Here is a 19,417-nt window from a genome sequence, read left to right as displayed (position 1 = left end):
CTGCCCACTTCTCATGGGAAGAGCTGTAATAAGTATAGAAAGATTCCCAATTTGGTTCCTGTTCAAGATGGAAAGATACCCGAAGGGGGTAGGTTTGTAACCATTTCTTCAAGCTGCCAAGGGGAAACAAACATGCCAAATACAAATACTTGGGAAATGAAGGAAGCAGATAGGGAAAAAGAGAGTCAGAGCTACAATGAGGAAGCAGCCAGTAGAGGGAGTACAAGCAAGACAAGCAGGCATGCTGGGCAATCAGAGCTCAATGCCACTAAACAGCTCTGGAGCTAGTGTAAGGCACAGGACCTTTCTGCTGTCCTACTGAGGGAGGAAGGGGGGAGGGAGGAAAGGAGATAGGGAAGGAAAGAACTGGGATGTTTTTATATCAATTCCTATCAGACATTTGTGGAGAGCTTCTCCAAGGGGACATGAATCCAACATCATCTCAGCCTTCCACATAAGGCAAAATAGCTTGGGAGGTGGGAGTCAGGCCTTGGCAAAGAAGTTCAGATGCTGGCAGCCAGACCCTCACCCACCACGCCCACTGCACTGACAACGTTCAGGTAAAAAAGATGTAAACACAGTTCATCCACGCTACTCCTGTAGAGTGGTATGATAACAATGAGATTGCAAGCTCTGGGTTTAAGTTGTTTTCATCAAGCACCTTTTTTTTTTTTTTTTTGTAAATCTGTTTTATTTGGTTGATGTGTCTATTGTCTTGCTGGCAAAGGTTGGGACACAAGACTGCAATATAATGGGTTTTCTGGCTCAGGATGAAATGCCAAGAGAGATGTCGAGTGGTCCTTGGAAGGTAGCAATTACCAGCATCGGTGAAGAGGAAGCAGTTACCCCTGCCATGGGGATGCAGGATCCAAACAACCCTCCAAAGCTACCAACAGCCTGAGATCACAGAGGGGGTGGAGTGAGGCACCAAGGGGAAGGCAGAGACAATGGGTTTCTAAAGATTCAGATTCAGGAAACCCCAGGAGAAGCCATGCCAGAGAGGTTTTTGAAATGCGTGCAAAATGGGCTGAAAGGAAAAGCGGTCAAGTTATAGCCGAGATTTATTCTTTGGAGTAAGTGTAAAACTGAGATCGATAAAGTTAACAACAAGGGTCTGTAAGGTCTACGTGGGCCATGCACGCCCTGTGCAGACTCCTCCCTACCTCTTGGCTAAGATTCCACCCAATATCTGTTACCTAGGTAACTGGCACACCTGGAAGCAGTCACCTCCCCCTCCTACTAGGTCACATCCTGGGCTGCTTCTGGTCACATGCCTCCCATCTGACCTTAGGAGGATCCCAGACCCCAAGGTCACATCCAGATCCAGTGTGGCCACACCTTCCCCCCACCTGGCCACACCTCTTCCTGTCCCTGGTCTAGATAAGTCCTGGCCCAGGGGTGGGCCATGCCTCTCCCCCATGCATGGCGGGAGCAGCGGGCAGCAGTTTATTTTCCTGCCTAAATAGCACATGGTGTTCTCTTCATCAGCTATCTAATGAAACCTACCTACTTAATATACCTTACAGGGTCAAATTGATTTAATACTTTTTGTGTGTTTGTGCTGGTACCTGGACTTGAACTCAGGGCCTAGAAGTCTTGCTCAGCTTTCTTACTCATGGCTGGCATAGTACCACTTGAGCCATACCTCCAGCTTAGCTTTTTGCTGGTTAATTGGAAATACCAAATCCTATTGGCTGATACACTGTTACTCCTTTTCTTGCCCTTGACATATCATCCACTTCCGCTTAGTCAAAAAATCTTTATGACATCACATAGGAGGGCTTTGAGATCAAGTTTGAAACTGTTTGTATGATTAAGTAATATTAATTGAACACTGGCTATGTGGTAGCATGATTCTAAGTTCTTCATAGGTTTATCCCTGTGACACACACACATACACACACACACACACACACACACACACACACACACACACACACACCATTTTTGTCCCAATTTTATTGGTAAGAAAGTCAAAGAACAGAGAGGTTAAGTAATTTTACTAAAGTAATATTATTATTCAGCTAGTGTCACAGCATTGATAAACAACAAAAACATTTAATTCACTTGCCTTATAATTAGCAATGGTTATTTTCATGCTCAGATGTCTATAAAGTACGTCAGTTTTACTGACTATAAATGGAATGTGCCAGGTAGCCCCACAGTGTATTGTTGGATGGGCTTGACCTCAGATTGCTGGAGGGAGTCTAGGTTTGGCACAGATTCATTCTGAGTTCAAGTTGAATGAGCAACAGTAACCCAATAAGTACACTTTTAATAGATGACTGAGGACAAGAACAAGAATATCTATTCAAGCAAATTTAATTAAGGCCCTATTCACATATACCCAGTAGAATTCCATTGGCAAAGCCAAGTCTTACAGCTAAAACTAACATATTAACCTGATCTTTCTTCTCTGTGAGTTCATGTCATAATCATTGCTTACAGGTTGGAAATGTGGCTTAGTGATAGAGTGCTTGCCTGGCATGCATGAAGCTCTGGGTTCTATTCTTCAGTACCACATAAACAGAAAAAGCTGGAAGTGGCACTGTGGCTCAAGTAGTAGAGTGCTAGCCTTGAGCAAAAGAAGCTCAGGGCCAGTGCCCAGGTCCTGCGTTCAAGCCCCAGGACTAGCAAAAAAAAAATCTCTTCTTACAAGGACATGACTCATTGGACTAAGAACTACCCTAACTACCCTGTTTAAAGATGCTATTTCCAAAGAGAACTAAGACATCAACAGATAAATCTTGAGGTTATGCAATTCAATATATAAGAAGTTGACATGAGGATCAAATGTTTTAATATTCATTAAGAACTTAAATCCATGCAATAGGTACATGCAACACTAACTACAACTTACCATAGTTTTCAGTAGTAGCAATCAATGTAGAAGCAACAGTGTGTCAAGTAGGAATAGGATCACAAAGAATCATAGCAAAACTGCCCAATAGAAATAGTGAAAGAATCCATAGGAAAGAGGAAGTTATATTTTAAGACAGAAGGAAATAGTATCATTATCAAATTATTACATGGCTGTGTAACTGATTCTGTCAAAATTTAGAGGTTTAAATCAGCAACCCTTACTTCCTCATGAATCTACAGTTTTGACAAAGCCCAACAGGGTTAGCTAACTCAAACTATATTTGTCATCTGTTCAGAGAGTTCAAAGTCTCACACAGTGATGCCATCCATCGATTGAGACTTCAGCTGACCCATGTTGTCTCTTCATCTGGTCTGGATGTGGCCAGGCTCCACGGATGAGCCTGAAAGAGAGAAAATGAGAATGGGATACATTTTCTGATCAAGCCATTCAAAATCACTACTGCTAAGAGGCATTCCTAAAGACTAACCAGGTTCAAGAAAACTAGATTCCTCTTTTTGGATGGTGAGTGCCAAGGTATAGAAGGACATGGCACACTGGACATTTCTGTTGTGGTCATTTCTGGAAAAAGAAAATTCTCCATTGATCCTGACATTCCCACAGGAAGTTCTTTCCCTAGAAGTTGGGTTGGTTATTTTGCTCTGATTAGAATGGGATCTTTATACTCCTCCCAGTAACAGGAATTTGAAGATAGCATAGCATATTTGCTAGAAAATTTTTCAGAACAGCTTTAGAAAAGATATTCCCTAAATAAGGATTCAATGTGAATTATAGTTTCATCTGAACCAAGCATGCCTAGAAAAGAGGTGATTTCACAGATAATCTTTCCTTTGTATGACTCCAACACAATCATGTCTTAGCTCTGAATCAGGAACTCAGATTTTCATCTGCAAAAGGAAGGTCAGGCACCAGTGGCTCATTCCTGTAATCCTAGCTATTTAGGAGGCTGAGATCTAAGGATTGTGGCTCAAAGCCAGACTAGGGAGACAAATCCTTGTGAGACTTTTTTTAAACTATTTTTTGTCTTTTCTTTTTTGGTATTTGGGATTGAACCCAGGACTTTGCACTTGCTAGGCAAGCCCTTTGACATTGAGCTACATCCCAGCCCCCTGTGAGACTCTTATCTCCAGTAAACTACTCAAAAAAGTAGATCCACAGAAGTAGATCTGTGGATCAAGTGGTAGAACACTCATTTTGAGCAAAAAGAAGCTCAGTGACAGCAGCCAGGCCCAGAGTTCAAGCTCCAGGACCAGCAAAAAAGAAAAGAAAGGAAAAAGATTGAGGAGAACCACAATGCCTTATCAACTTTAATGGTCTATGAAAACAAGGAGGAGAGGGGAATTAATTAAGCAAATGTAAAAGCCTTGTATTGGGTCAAAGAGAGGAGCTGCAGTTGTTACTTGCTTTATCTTTGAATTCCATACATGGTTTTCATTATGGCAATAATAATTTACTGACAAAAATGCTTTTTATTGAGTTGCCTTTTACTGAAGAGGCTCTACAGATGCTTTTTCACCAGTCAGCTACAATTAAAAGCAGCAGTAAACACAGCCTTTCTATTTAGATTGAAAAGCAACAATTATGCTGGCCCATCTATAAATAGGAGATAGCTTCACATCCATGGCCCCAACCAAACACATTAAAGACTAAAGCTTCCAAGTCCTACAGGACAAACTAATAAATTGTCAAAGTCTGACCTTACACCTGACAACTTTATAGAAAATGAAAGTAGGCAAATTATGCATAATTCTGCATAATTACTGGGATGTCTACAAGGCCAGGAAATCTGCATGCTCACTGGAAATCTAAATTTACAGGCTTCTAGTTGTTGTTGTTTTTCTAGTTGTTTTTCTAGTTACTATTATCACACAGTACTTTTGTTCAGGCAGCTTGTCAGGGAAGGCTCGCTTTTTGCCTAGAAGGCATGAAAGAAAAATAATTGATTTTAAAAGTAGGGTAGACAAGAGAGAACATAGAAAATTCTTTATCAGTATTCCTATTGATTCAAAGGATGTCATAAAGAGATGAGAACATGGGGTGTTTGTGTTAAATATTTCTTAATTGGTTTTTTGTTCATGAAAGCTTCTCATCACACCTATAAATGACAGATTGAATTATCAGCATTGATTCACCCCCTCAGTCCTTTCCAGGAGGAAACCGGAAGCTGAGGAAGAGACATGAATTGTCCAATCATAGAGCTTGGCTATGTCAGAGGAGGAACACAATAGCTTTCCCGACGGCTACTCCCATAGCCACTGAATGAAAACACTTGCCCTCTTCACACTAGTGTCAATACAAAAAACCAAATGAATAATATCTAGGTACTGGAAAGTACAAAGGCTCTATAATTCTTGGAGTATGAGAGAAGTTTCCAAAGATGAGAAGAGTTTTCAGCTTAGAGATACTGGATCCACTCTGCTTCGATCTCCACCTTCCCTCAGCTAAACCAATAATTTCTCATTTGTAAAAGCTCCCAACTGAGTTGCTAAAACAAAAAGTACATGTTGGGTGATTGCATCCTTTTAAAACATGTATGTCTTCTTGGGATTTTGTGTGCACATACTCTGTCTTTTAAATGTTTTTTCTTAAGATGTATGAGTTCCTTTGGTCATGTGCTAGACATTTTCTGGTGCCTACTCATACCTCCTCAGCTTAATAGGAGAAAGTTTCTCTATTCTCCTTAACGGTATATTGGCACGTATGTAACCAAGCCATTTGGATTCAATTTGAGCTTGATTGTGAGACATCGTTGTATAAGACTGGATAAAGGAGAGTAAGGAGCCATGGCTTCTTCTTTTCTCTTTCCCATATTCTGTGTAGTTTTCCCCAAGAAAATTTCCTCATTATGTCAAATTGCACCTGAATTCTCATCTCCAAAACCAGTTTCTGGGAATTCTCTCCTCAAATAAGGACCAGAAATCGCTACTAGAGGGTAGAAAATAGTGTTGGGGAAAGAATATTTGAATGACTAAAGATTCCTGCTGCTCTTATTTTTGTGGGGAAGCCGGATGGCGATTCCAGTTTTATCTGGGCATTGGGAATCTGGCATTGGGAATATAACATCTGCCAAGTATGAGAGGAAAACCTCCTATGCAACTACAGACTTCAAGTCAATAAGATTGACTGGCCAACATTCTGTCGTCAGTAGACCCTCTTGGGTCCAATTCTGGATTGATATTGGCAAAACTAGGGGATAGCTGGCTTACATCTCACTTATATACTTATGTTTCTCTCTCCCCCAGCCCTCTTTTTTCTCTCTCTTTCTCAGAGGCAATAACTTACTTCCTTTAAAGCTGGCCCTGAAGATAAAGAAAGACACCTTTTTCTGGCTCTGAAGATGTACGACCTTAGGTATAAGCAACATTATGGGCTTTCTAATTGGGTTAGCCGTTTGTTTTTTTTTTTTTTTTCAGCCTATAACTGGTATCTTATCACTTTGCAATTCTTTGCTTTCCAAGTTTGCATCTAGAGGTTAATCCTGTCTAGAAATCCAAATCACCCTACAGCAGATAAAATCTTCCATTACCACTGCAGCTTAGATTAGTATTTATATAACAAAACAGTTGCTAATTCTTGAGTGAATGCTACCTGTTGTTTTGCAGATGAAAAACCCAGAGTTTGATAGGAAGATTAATTTTCCTAGAGTCTCATGACTAATAAGTGAGTAAGCTTTGCCACAAACAGACCAAGGATCAAGTGAGTCAGACATGAGCTCAGATCTCCCTTCCCTCCACCAAATAGCCAACAAGTCATAGCGTTTCCTACCCCAGCTTAGCTGACTTAGGCTCCAGCACTAGGTTTGGCTTTGATTCTCCTCCATGTGTTTTAGCTGCGTTTTCCTGGTTAAGACCCTCGTCCCTCTCCTCTGTCCACTCATTTTCCCTGGAGGCTGACCCTTGCTCCTCAAAATGCATCTTCAATCTCTACCTGCCATCATCCACATGGAGTAGAGCAGCTGAATCCACACACTCACAGCTTTTAGAACTTATGGCTTCAAAGCCATGCTCACCTCCTGCTGTGCTAGGCCACGGCACCCAAAACTTGAACCTCTATGCTGCTGGATGATGTTATATTCCTCAGAAAAAGAGCCCAAGAAATCAGGTGCATATTGTTTAATGCAGGAAGACTCAAGAGAAGCTTCTAACAGGGAAGCAGATGGGATCCATAGGGAAGGAGTCAGGCAAAGATGGGTGCTCTAAACTCAGCCTGCTTGGTGAGAAGCTCAAGAAGGAGCATAAATCACAATGTTGATTTCCCGGTCTTCAAGTCAAGGCAAGGGAGTTGGCATTGTATACCGCTGTATCAGTTACTCATTGCTATGGGCAATCAATAGAAACATCAATAGAGAATAATTCTTAGTGAAGGGTCCTCTGATCCCCTAACACCCAACTCCCACAGCAACTGAAGGCTTGGGGCCTATGCCCATTCAACAGCACCTATACCAGTGCCTACACCTTGGGCAGGGAACACTAGGGCTAGCAATCAACTTCTTTTTCCTACCCCACCCCCCAACTTCCCTGCTCTGGGTTCTCTTGCTCCAGCTTCTTCTGCTCTGGCTTCTTATTGTCCACCACCCTTATGGTTTCAATCCTCCTTTGCCAGTTGTCCATCTATTGTTTTCTGGATGTTAGTACCCTCTCAAGTCAACCCCATTGGCGCCTGACACTTTATTAGTGTGCTAAATCTTTGTTGACAGTTACCAAGACTCCCCAGGTGCTACACAAAAGTCAACAAGGAAATAAAACTCCACCAGCTGGTGTATCAGTAAGGGATAAAACCTCCACAGGTAACAGCTGGGTGTGTGCCCACAGGTCTCACGGCATTGCTAGCCCTGAGGGCTCCTCTGGATTTTTATAGTTTAATCCCTCTTTCAAAGCCTCTCTGTGGACACACTCCTCTACATCTTCCAGTTCCTCTGTACCCTGCAAACCTCAGGAAGCAGAGGCAGTAATGAACTTTCATACTGTTCTACTGCCTTTGACAGCCCACAGGACAGGAATTAAATCCAATTGCTTGCTGCTACCTAAAAATAATCTCTTGGAAGCCAGGCTCTAGTAGCTCACACCTGTAATCCTAGCTAGTCAGGAGGCTAAGATTGAGGATCACAGTTCAAAGCCAGCCTGGGCAGAAAGTCCATGAGATTCTTATTTCCAATAAACCCCTAGAAAACCAAAAATGGAGCTGTGGCTCAAAGTAGTAGAGTGCTAGAAGAGCTCAAGGACAGAACCCAGGCTCTGAGTTCAAGCCCCACAACTGCAAAAGTAAACAAAAACAAACAAACAAAAATTTTAGTGTCTTCTTTTGAAACTGACAGTAGTTTTATTTTCTGCCCATTCAAATAAAAACAACATCTCCCTCGGTGGCAAAGATTAGGCATCTTCGCTTGTAACCCATTATAAAATACTGGGTGGAGATGAGAGGGAGGGAAGGGAACAGAAGACACTGTATGAAAGAAAATGTACTCATTACCTGACTCATGTAATTGTCACCCCTCTGTACGTCACCTCTATAATAACAATAAAGTAAATTAATAATAAAAATTATGGTTCCCTATGAGCTGGGAAGTTGGCTCAGTGGTAGAGCGCTTGCCTTGTATGCCTGAGGCCCTGGGTTCGATTCCTCAGCTCCACATTAGCAAAAAAGAAAAAAAAAACGGAAGTGGCGCTGTGACTCAAGTGGTAGAGCGCTAGCCTTGAGTGAAAGAGCTGAAGGACAGCGCCCAGGCCCAGAGTTCAGGCCCCACGACCGGACCCAAAAAAAAAAAAATTATGGTTCCCTAAACTTAACACTGCCAGCTGTAATACTGCCCAATGTCTGCCTAGCTGGGCTCTGGTATTTGAGAACAAGGGACATTGCAAAAAAAAAAAAAAAACTCTTGGAAAAATTGATACCATCTTTCCCTACTATTTCCTTATTCCTGGTGCTGAATACTGTGCTTGCTATTATATGAAATTAGCATTACATATAATACATAATAATTTCATATTATATAAAATTAACATTTATTCATTTGTTTATATTATTATTTGTTCTTTCATTTATTTGGCAGTACTGGGTGAATACAGGGTATCATGCGTGCTAAGCAAGTGCTCTACCACTAGAGCTATGCCCCCAGTCCTAAAATTAACACTTTAATGTTGACCTGAAAATCTTTATCCCACCTATCTGATCTGGAAGTAAAGAAATTAGAGCTCTAGAGGAAGCCATGAAGAGGATCTAAGAAAAAATATACTACCCATTGCCAGTCCTGCTGCATCCTTCCTGGTTTAGTTTATAAGAACACATGCATGAGACTCACATGTTAGAAACATCATTAGGACAGCAACAAGCTTGAGCATTGAAACCTCGGTTTGAAACTTGGTTCTAATGAGTCAGAGCTGTATGACCAAGAACATCACTTAAATTTTCCATTCATTAAATTTCTTCTCTGTCAAATAATAGTCTATAATTGCTGTGAGATGACAAGAAGGGATCGCTATGAATGCTTAGCCCAGACATATAAAAAGAGTTTCTATTTCATATGTAGTCAAATGCAGATTCCTGATTGATGAGATGCGTATTTCTTCATCTCTTCATTTATTAAAATCCTGTCCATACATACCAAGTGAAAGATAAAATGGAAGATAGCTCATGGGAAATTTTCATGAGCCACAGTACACTGAATAGGAAAAGCACATGGCCACAAATGATTGTAGGGGAATCTGGGTAATGTAGACTAGCCGTTAATTTTAAAAAATGGAAATGGCATTGGTGAGCCAATTTAATCTCTGCCAAACCAACTTTCCTCTAAGCTTGTCTGAAAGAAACACAAGACTAGGTTAAGTTTACCAGAGACCAATAACAGGTGGAGTATCCACAGCCAGAGAAGTGAATAACAGAAGAAACAGAAGAAAGAAGAAATCCTGAGAGGCAAATTTATGACTCCAAAGATCTATGAGATCTCTTGTTGGACTTTTATTGGTGCTACTAAAATATCTACTCCATGGTAAGATAAAGAGAAACAGTCTTCTTTCTAGCAAGTATCAGAAGAAGAGTCTGCTGAAAACTCTGGGCTGACTAGTTCATGTAGAGCAGTTAAAGATGAGAGTAAAGGGTAAAGATAGCAGTCTTCACTCGTAAGGGGTAGAAGCAATTCATTATCCAGGAAAAGGCTATAGTTTTGAAGCATGGACAGATTATCAGAGAGCAGTGGCAAAGGGATGGCAAATGTTAGGACATTAAGAAGCAGAGGAATGAAGCTTTTCAAGAATTTTGTGTTTGTTCAGCAGTCTTTGCTCAATAAAATTTACCTTTTAATAACAAGTTGATTTTACAAAGTGGAATTTTTATTTTTACATTATTTTGAAGACATTGAACAAAAGCAGTGTATACCTGAACTTGAAGTCAAAACTTAAAATGGGGACACAATTTCCATGTTTTTAAAGTACTTTCACACTTTCACCTTATGCAATCACCTTCCTTAATCACCCTTGCCAATATGTGAGAAGCAGAATTTCCTAATCCACTATTTCTGGAAGACCATATAACAAGCATTCCCATCTTATTTTCTCCCTGACATCTGATTTTAGTCACATGCTTTGTAATCACCACTGACTTTGGGTCTGTGACCAGAGAACACAGCTCTAAGCTTTGGTTCATTCAGATGTTGGTGTGTATTTTCCCTTATGGTGAGTGGAAAAAGACATGCCACCATTTGCAATGAACACTTCAGCTCACCTTGAAGACAGCATTATCTTTTGCCTCAGAATGCTCAAGTAACAGGTAATAGCATCAGATTTTATCATAATCCCTTCAAGTAGATGATTAAAAAAAAAAAAGTGTGTCTTGATTCTAGCTGTATTCAATGGCAAAAGCCTAAGATGTACCACAAGGAACTATTGTAATATTTTCACACATGTTAAAAAGAATGATAACTACTCAAAATAGGTCAGTGTGCCCAAATAGAAACTCTTATTTGAATGTGATATCCAAGAAACCACTCTTGTTGATATGCTCTGATAATCTTACTTCCTGAACACGTAGTTTCCATCAAGAGCAAGACAGAATCAGAACAGTGTGACCAAGAATAGTCTTCAAATGTGATGTAAAATGGAGATGTGTGGCATGGTTTGTAAGAGACCTTAAAAGGTGCACATTGTTTAGTAGGTTTACCCAAAAATTCTCCTTAGAAGATACAATGATTTGGAAGGGATGGTATACTCCTTGACACTCTATCATCTGAGAGTACAGCTGAGTTTCCACCCTATATACCTAGGTAGGCTTCCTTATTGCCTTGACCAGCCAACTGCAGAAGAACTGGCACTGAAATTAACAAAGCTGAGTCTGATAAAAAGTCTCCCTTTTTCCTGGAACCTCACACTTGGGAGTCTTTAACTGCTGCGTAAGAAACTTAATTATTCTGAGGCTGCCTTGTTAGAGATACTATGCAGAGATGCCATTGAGATATAGACAGCAAGAAAAAGAGAGGGAGAAACAAAAGCCCTACCCATTTCAGCCTAGCTATCTAAGTTTTCCTAGCCTAAATATGTGGGCAATGACCCTGTTGTCACTGCATTTGATTCAGGTGTCCTGCATCTTGTATATACATTTTTCTAATTTAGGGAGGGGAAGGGAAATTACAAAATGTTGAAATAAGGATATAGAATGACTCATTGTAACAATGAGATGTACAAGACACTATGTTGAAAACGAACTTTACAACTTTGGGAGGGGGGGAGAGAGGAGTTGGGGAAGTGGAGAGGTAAGGGAGGTAGAGTAAAAACAAAGGAGGAGGTAACAGTGCTTGGTAGAAAATGTACTCATTACCTTGCTCATGTAACTGTAACTTCTCTGTACAGTATCTTTACAATAGAAAATGTTTATATATATATATATATATATATATATATATATATATATATATATACATATATAAAGAAAATAAGGGGGAAAAGTCAGATGTTCACCTTCATGCAGAAAAAAAATATGTGTGTAATGAAAACTTCAAAATGGCATTAGCTCTAAAACCACAGGGAGCCCTATGCCAGATATGCCTAAGAAAGATACTAGTTAAATTGTTATTGTTTTAAATCACAACAATAAACAAATAGGTCAGGAGATATATTACACATAGTTTGAAGGAGAACTCAAGCCAGATGATTCTCTTGCCCACTACTATATTTTTGTCCATAACAGGCATCACAGTTAGTAATACACAGAGACAAATGCATGCTTCACAGGACAGCTGACTTGATAGATATGTCTCTGTTGTTTTTTGAGGGAGACTCAGTATAGTAGGCCTCAAGAGACTGCTCAGGCCCCAGAAGTCTACCATAGAAATCACTTTGATAAGAGCTATGACCTTGGAAAATTGCTGAGTGTTAGTGATCCTCAAATACAGTGAGTTTTGAGTTAGAAACACTCAGCTTTAAGACAGGATTGCCGAGGAGATAGAGTGGAGAGCAAGCCTAGTAGATATACTTTTTTCCTTTCTCTGGTCTTAAGGGCAGGGCATCCTTTCAGCTTCTGGGATGAACCATGTGATCAAAAGGGCTAATCAGTGCAATATATTCCTCCAGTCATAGTGACTGGGGTAGGTCTGCATGTGGTCCATGCACACATCCTTATTATTCTAGAATTTAGAAGAATATTGCAGCTGTTGGAAGACAATGAAGAGGAAAAAAGAAAACTCATAGGATCCTAAGAATGGAGTCGAAAGAGAGTGGGCAATGCATAGAGGAGACAAAAAAAGTTAGATCCTAATGTCCTTATACCCAGTATCTACATTCTGTATTCCTGAAGCTTGATCTTTCCTGGACTATTTATTTATTTATTTATTTATTTATTTATTTATTTATTTATGCCAGTCCTGGGACTTGAACTCAGGGCCTGGGCATTGTCCCTTAGCTTCTTTTATTCAAGGCTAGCATTCTACCACTTGAGCCACAGGGCCACCTGGAGCTTTTTCTTCTTATGTAGTACAGAGAAATTGAACCTAGGGCTTCATGCATGCTAGGCAAGCACTCTACCACTTGGCCACATTCCCAGCTCCTTCTGGACTATTTTATAACGAAAACTCAGAAATGTATTTCTGTTCATTGATTTAAGTAACTAAAAGAATATAAAGAAAATATTGCATCAATGAATATGTATATGCTTATTTTTCTTCAACTTTATGTTAAAAATTCTTTCTGATGCTAAAAGCACTATTTGAAATAGCTAATTTTTGTGCAATTGACCTAATCCCTTTCACTTTTTAAAAGAAAATAGTACAGTCATAATTAGACCCTTGACACCTGACATAGTTCTGTGAGATGAGGATAATGATAATGATAATGATGTTATATCTTGAGTACTAACCTTAGGTTAGGTACTGTTTTGAGCACTATGAATATATTAGCTCATTTAAACATCTGTATAATATTACAGGATATTCTATTACAATCACCATTTATAAAGAATAAAATTGAATTACTGTGAGGATAAATAACCTCCCTCAGTTAACAGTAAGAGGAGGAGCTAGGACTGTGCCTTCATTTATACTCTACATCACTTCTGGCAAGGTAAAGTGTCTTTTGATCCATCCCTTAGTTCCAGATTCCACCTTTTCATAGTGCTCCCATCTTAAAGCATACAACCTAGAATAGCCTTATTATATGTAAGTGGGATAATTTTCACCACTGTGACTTGCCTCCATCATCTGTGTTTATTGCTGCCAATGATTATCTGACTTACTCATGTCTGCTCAAGTCTAATTCTTTATGGAGAATACAGAGATCAAAGGGAAGGAAGATTTCTAACTTAAGTTGTCAGCTTATTTCTGAAAATTCCCATGCTTAAAATGTGGCACACAGTACTTTAATCTTAAAAAAAAACCCTCAAATTGTAGCTGACTCCAACTCCCTGTTTCACTTGGGTCAAAGCAGATGCAATTTCTGTGAATATGAGTTATTCTCGTCCACTCTGAATTGCCACAATGACCCCAAAAGTTGTATGCAGCACAGAATGGGGATGTTCTCTCCCCTGTTACTTGAGATCTGCATAGGCCTTGGAAAGACATTGTTAGACTACACATTCTTATCAGTCTGGCACACTGCCTTGAACATTTTCTTATGTTGAACTTCCTTTTGTGGACTTCACTTTCATTCTGTTCTAAGGAGATGCTAAAGTGCAGGATCATAAGGCACCACCTTTTTCATGGTCTCCTTTAAACCCCAACACTCTTACTTTGTTTCCTCCTATCCCTTAATACCTAGTACTTGGCTCTATTCTTTGCTACCTTTGATACTGTACGGGTTAATGCCTCAATTAAATTGGACCCTTAAAAGAATCATAGGGCTTTTAAACATTCAAGCATCATTTATTTTAATGCCTCCTTAAATACTTTTTGAAAAATCTCTTAGAAGTCCAGTCAAATTAGGGGGTAGTTAGGGTGTATTTTAATTGACCATTCAATTTCAGATAAATGTGAAGGAAATTGTAAGTCTCTTTAGCAGCTCAGTGACAATTTAAGGAGAAAGAGGCCTTGATTGAAACCATTATGAACATAAAAGGAAGACTCTGATATGGTCAAAGAAAACAACTCAAGAATTTGTAAATCTTGTGTTATTTTGCTTTGATGAAAAATTTTAAACCAAGAAACTAAGATATATTTTATTCATAATTTTTAATTTTACTAACCAGATAAAAGCAATTGCTTTAGTGTGACAGTGAGAAATGTTTATAACAAATCTTTTATTTTCTAAAACATTCTTATGATTATATTAGATAGTAGGAACCTTTTTATATTTTATTTTATTATCTTTAAGTAGCTCTACATCGGAGTTGCTATTTAACAAAGCAATTTATGAATTCAATGTATCGATCAATGTCACCCCTTTTAACATTCTCACCCATCCTTCCCCACCCCACCGCTTCCCTCACTTCTCTTAATTTTGTAGGATATGCATTGAATTCTTGACTCCATTCTATTACCCCTGCCCTGACTTTACCTAGCCTGAAGACCTGATGCTTGGAAAGCAAACATTTCCATACATCTATTAACATATATTGTTCAGGCCACACATCACCAGACAAATTTCTGATCAAATTGGCCATCTGTATACACCTAAGAACACCCTTCCCATCCCTGTTTATTTTATTACCCTTTATTTTATTTATTTTATTATCAATGAGTGCAAGTAGAGATGGCTCAAACACGCCAGAGGAAGGATCTGAAAATAGTGGAGGATTTGAGACTGCTACAGCAAATCGTCAATCAAATTAAAAGTCAAGATCTATAACTCATTTGTTCTTCTGACACCATGAGGAAGGTTAAGAGCCAAAGGTCAGTAGAATCTCAGGCTATAACTTGAGACAGCCCCAAATTGGGACATTCCTTTTGGCTGCTCTATAAATAGCCCATATTTGCTTTTTTTCGTATCAAGCCTCATGGTTCATGGCTACATTTGGAAGGAGGACCTTGAAGTTTGTCCATAAGATTTTTGTGCTTGAAGTGAAGATTTTTGCCATTGAATATTCTGGAGTGAGCCTGAGTCAGAGAGTGACTCAGGCAGGCCTCCTGCTCAGAAGTGACTGGCCATAAATCCGCTTTTGTAGAATATTAATCTCTCCTGGCTCTTTTGGAAATTCAGCAATTGTTGGTCCATGGTATGAAAGAGTCTTCAAAAGAGGAATGCTAAGACAATGTCACCTTGAATTCCCTCCAAAATCACTGGTAATAGACAAGAGAAAAACTCTCCTCTCAAACAAATTGCAGAGGGGATGGTCCTGGCAGATAGATGTAGCCAAAGGAAGTCAAAGATGTAGCCAAACGAAGTCCTGAAACCTTATAAATGTCTACAAAATACCTGAAATACCTAAGACATACCCTGTTACCTTCAAAGGAAGGTCAGATGCCATGAAACTATTTGACCCAAGAACGATGGTTTCTCTCTGCTCCTGGAATATTTTCCCAATCACTTTACAAATTTGAATATCTGGCAGCCAATAGCAGACTATAGATAAAATCTGTCCTTGTTCATGGGTAAACAGAGTCATAGAAATAAGGGATTCAAGAAACGGATATTGATTTGCCATCCACTTCAAACATCCATTGGGATCCAACACAGGCATATTTCTCTGTGGCTTTCAATACAACTACATCAGTAAGCTGTTAAAGTCAGGTTTTCCTACTGAAGCATGAATGTCACCAGAAAACTTGTTTAAAATGCAAATGCTAGCCAGGAGTGATGGTCTACAGCAATACTTTGGGGAGCAGAGGCAGGAGTGCCATGAGCTTGAGCCTGGTCTAGGGTACACAATGAGACCCTTGGTTCTCAGAAACAACATCTACTAAACCTCTTGAATCAGAATCTTCGGGGTTAGGACTGGCACCTTCTTTTCAAGAGAATGCCTCTAGATGACCCTGATGCTTGCTGCTGACGTCTGAGAATTACTGTTCTAATGTGGCCAGTAACAGAGCCAGTTAGTAAGAACTAGGAGTAAGCTGATGGGCTGAGGGTATGGGTCAGAGGCCAAACATATGCTAGGCATGCATGAGGACTGGGACTCCATCACCAGCACCAAAAAAATAAATTTAAAAAGAAAAACAGCAAATATGCCAGGTGGTATTGTTTGGGGACATAAGAAAAATAGGCTGCACCTCAATGGTGTGATTATGGTTCAGCAAGACAAAAGGTGAGAAAATCCCACTGGTCCCTCTACCAAATAAAAAACCTACATATGTGATTCAATGCAAGACTGGAAGCCACTGCTGGACACTGTAGCTTTTAGTAGAGAAAGGAGTTTAATACATAGTGACCCTTCTTCTTAGGATCTATTCTATCTCCTTTCTATGTGGTACTGTAAATACAGCAGGCCTAGCAGACTATGAAGAAAGAATTATGGATGAGGCTTTATAATAGTAGCAGTGTATGTGCCCTAAATGTCCCCTTTGCAAACCTCATTCTTATTCTATCGACAGATTATCAAGGGCTCAAGGATATACGAGCCTCAACACCATCTCTATTTGAGGAACCTAACCATTGTCCTGTACCATCTGTCCACAAAAATGGCAACTGGTTTCTTTTACCTTTTGGACTGGGAAACTCAAACTCCCACATTGGGCCCTTTGCTTTTCATATTGTGGAAATGTGCGAGTTCTCCCTTATGTTAAACCCAAATCTGCTTCTCTGAGAAGCCAATTATAGATCCTAGGTCTAGACACAGAACTAAGTTCTCTGCATGACATCTCAACTCATCAAACATTTCGAGACAGGAATCTGGGCCTCCTCTAAGTTTTCTCTGAACTGCCTTTGAGGTTCAGAATTCATTTTCTACATGGTGACTCTGTTGTTGATCCACTTGGAGTCCAGATCAGACCCTTTTCTGAGCTACATGCCCATTTCCCAGCTGCTCTGAGTATTGGATGTTAAAAGATTCTGCTACATTATGCTTGGGGAAAGTACCCCAGGTTGACAGGAACTATAACAATAAAAGTACTGTGTTGGCCCTGAGTCAGTCACAGACAATGGTAAACCACCATAGAAGCACAAAAACCCCTGGTCTCCAAGAGGAATAATCACGCAGTCCAATTCCCTGCTTCTGAGAACCCGCTCCCCATCAATCACTCAAAAGAATCCCTACTTGGGGCCCTTCTAGGAAATCTGACCTTAAAAACTGCATAAGCAGAAACATTTAAGATAACTCTGGTTGTATATTCCCTCTCACTATGACACATTTGTTTGATCATTCAGAATTTAAACAGACCACTAATCCCTAAAGGAATAATGCATGAAAGAAGGCTGGAGAGCAGGTCTGACTGGTTCCATAGGTTTAGTGTCATGATGCAGCCCAGGAGGCCTGCATAGCAACTGCTACCCCCCCCACACACACATACACAAATATGCTTCAGAAGAAACAAGGCCCAGTTCCCAATGTCATTATCTTGATGCCCAGCCACAAATAGACTGAATACTAAAACTGGTCCTGATTTTCTAGCCCTCTCTGTGGGCACATTCTTTGCAATGTGATTTTACAGTTATGCCAGTCCTGTTGTAGGCCATGTTCCCTCACCCCTTGAATCTGGTCTCTGACTTGTCTTGACCACAGAGTGCGCCAGAAAGTAAGTTTGCCAATACCAAATGATGTTATCTAGGAGAACAAATGCATTTCTCTGCCCATTGAATAATTTAAAAAACAGGGAACTGTTTAAGGTAAACAGAGTAAGTTTATTTGAAAAGAAAAGTCATAAAGTCACAACACTCTCCATCCATTTGGAAAGGAGCACAAAGAGGAGTCCAATGGAGTCTTCTTGGTAAGCAACTTTATAGAACAAGGGTCCTCCCGTATCTCCTCCCATGAGCTTCATACTGATTGCTTGATGGCTTGTGCATTAACCATCCTGGCCCTTTGTATTGGTTGAACAGGCACCCCAAGAATTATGGGAAGAAGAAACATTTGAACAAGAGCCAGAAGCTCTATGGGAACAAGAAACTCCATGATGGAACACAGTTATCTGCCATGTGTTAGGGTCTACCTAACAGTTCCTCACTTTCTCTCCCACAAATCTGACCTTGAGAGGCTCTTACATCAGGCTTTTTTTTTTGCTGGAAAGGCAGGATAGAGGAGAAGACAGTAAAATTATTATTATTGTTTGTCAGTCATGGTCCCAGTCGCTGTCCCTGAGCTCTTGTTCAAGGCTAAGGCTCTACCATTTTGAGCTACAGTGCCACTTCCAGAAAACTGGTTAACTGGAGATAAGAGTCTCATGGACTTTCCTACCTGGGCTGGCTTCAAACCCCAGTTCTCAGATCTCAGTAGCTAGGATTAAAGGTGTGAGCCACCGGTGCCCAGCTCTAAAATTAAATTTTGATCATTTTTTCCTCTCTGGAGCCCTTAGCCAGCACCATGTGACATTCCCAGATTAACCTGCTGGAGAGAAACAGACATACAGCCTTGTCACATTCCCCAGACAGAAGCCAAGCTTCCTACCAAACATGTGAGAAAGGATCTGAGTGCATCCCAGGGCATATGGACCTTGCTGCAGACCAGTCTCTTTGAGATCTAATAACTGATTGTTCAAAGACAACTAGTTTTGGGGTGGCATGTTAGGCAGCATGATTGTGACAGCAGTTGACAGATGCCTTGGAGAAACCCCAATATGAGAGAGAAGTATTAAACTAAAAACATCTCTGCATGCTTGACTTTGAACTTGAAGAGATGGGTTTGCCGTTCAGGTCAACAGAGAAGAAAGAGGCTGCCATGGCCAAAATACACAGTGCCAATGCAGGGCAGGCTTAGAGCCCGGGGGGGGCGGGCTGTGAGCTGCAAACAGCACAGCCTGAGCCTACTGTAGAGTCACAGGGAGAGGAAGTGATGAGGAGGCAGTTCTATTTTTGTTATGTGGTCCAGAAAAAGTACCTGAGAAGCTAGCAGGGAGCAAAATCAGGGAAGCTGCCTGATGGGTCCAATCCAGGATTCCATTTTATAAAAGATGGAGGAGAAAATGCCAGAAATGTGAAATTGAGAGGTAAAAATTAGAAGTCTTCTTTCTGTATCTTCTTTATTAGAGTGCAA

At 40.2% G+C, this 19,417-nt stretch overlaps 1 long non-coding RNA gene across 1 annotated transcript in view; it reads right to left on the bottom strand.

The window, feature by feature from the left end:
• Positions 1–19,417, bottom strand: part of LOC138816725 (uncharacterized) — a 113,923-nt gene that overhangs the window by 30,399 nt on the left and 64,107 nt on the right. The window contains exon 3 of the long non-coding RNA XR_011368722.1: positions 2,861–3,263. This is a non-coding gene — a long non-coding RNA (uncharacterized lncRNA). The remainder of the gene's footprint in view (positions 1–2,860; positions 3,264–19,417) is intronic.

The sequence above is a fragment of the Dipodomys merriami genome, unplaced genomic scaffold (genome assembly GCF_024711535.1).
Source record: "Dipodomys merriami isolate MVZ:Mamm:240054 unplaced genomic scaffold, mDipMer1.0.p SCAF_7, whole genome shotgun sequence".
Taxonomy (NCBI): Eukaryota; Metazoa; Chordata; class Mammalia; order Rodentia; family Heteromyidae; genus Dipodomys; species Dipodomys merriami.
Note: the sequence above shows the minus strand (reverse complement) of the source record. Positions and strands in the feature narration are given on the sequence as shown.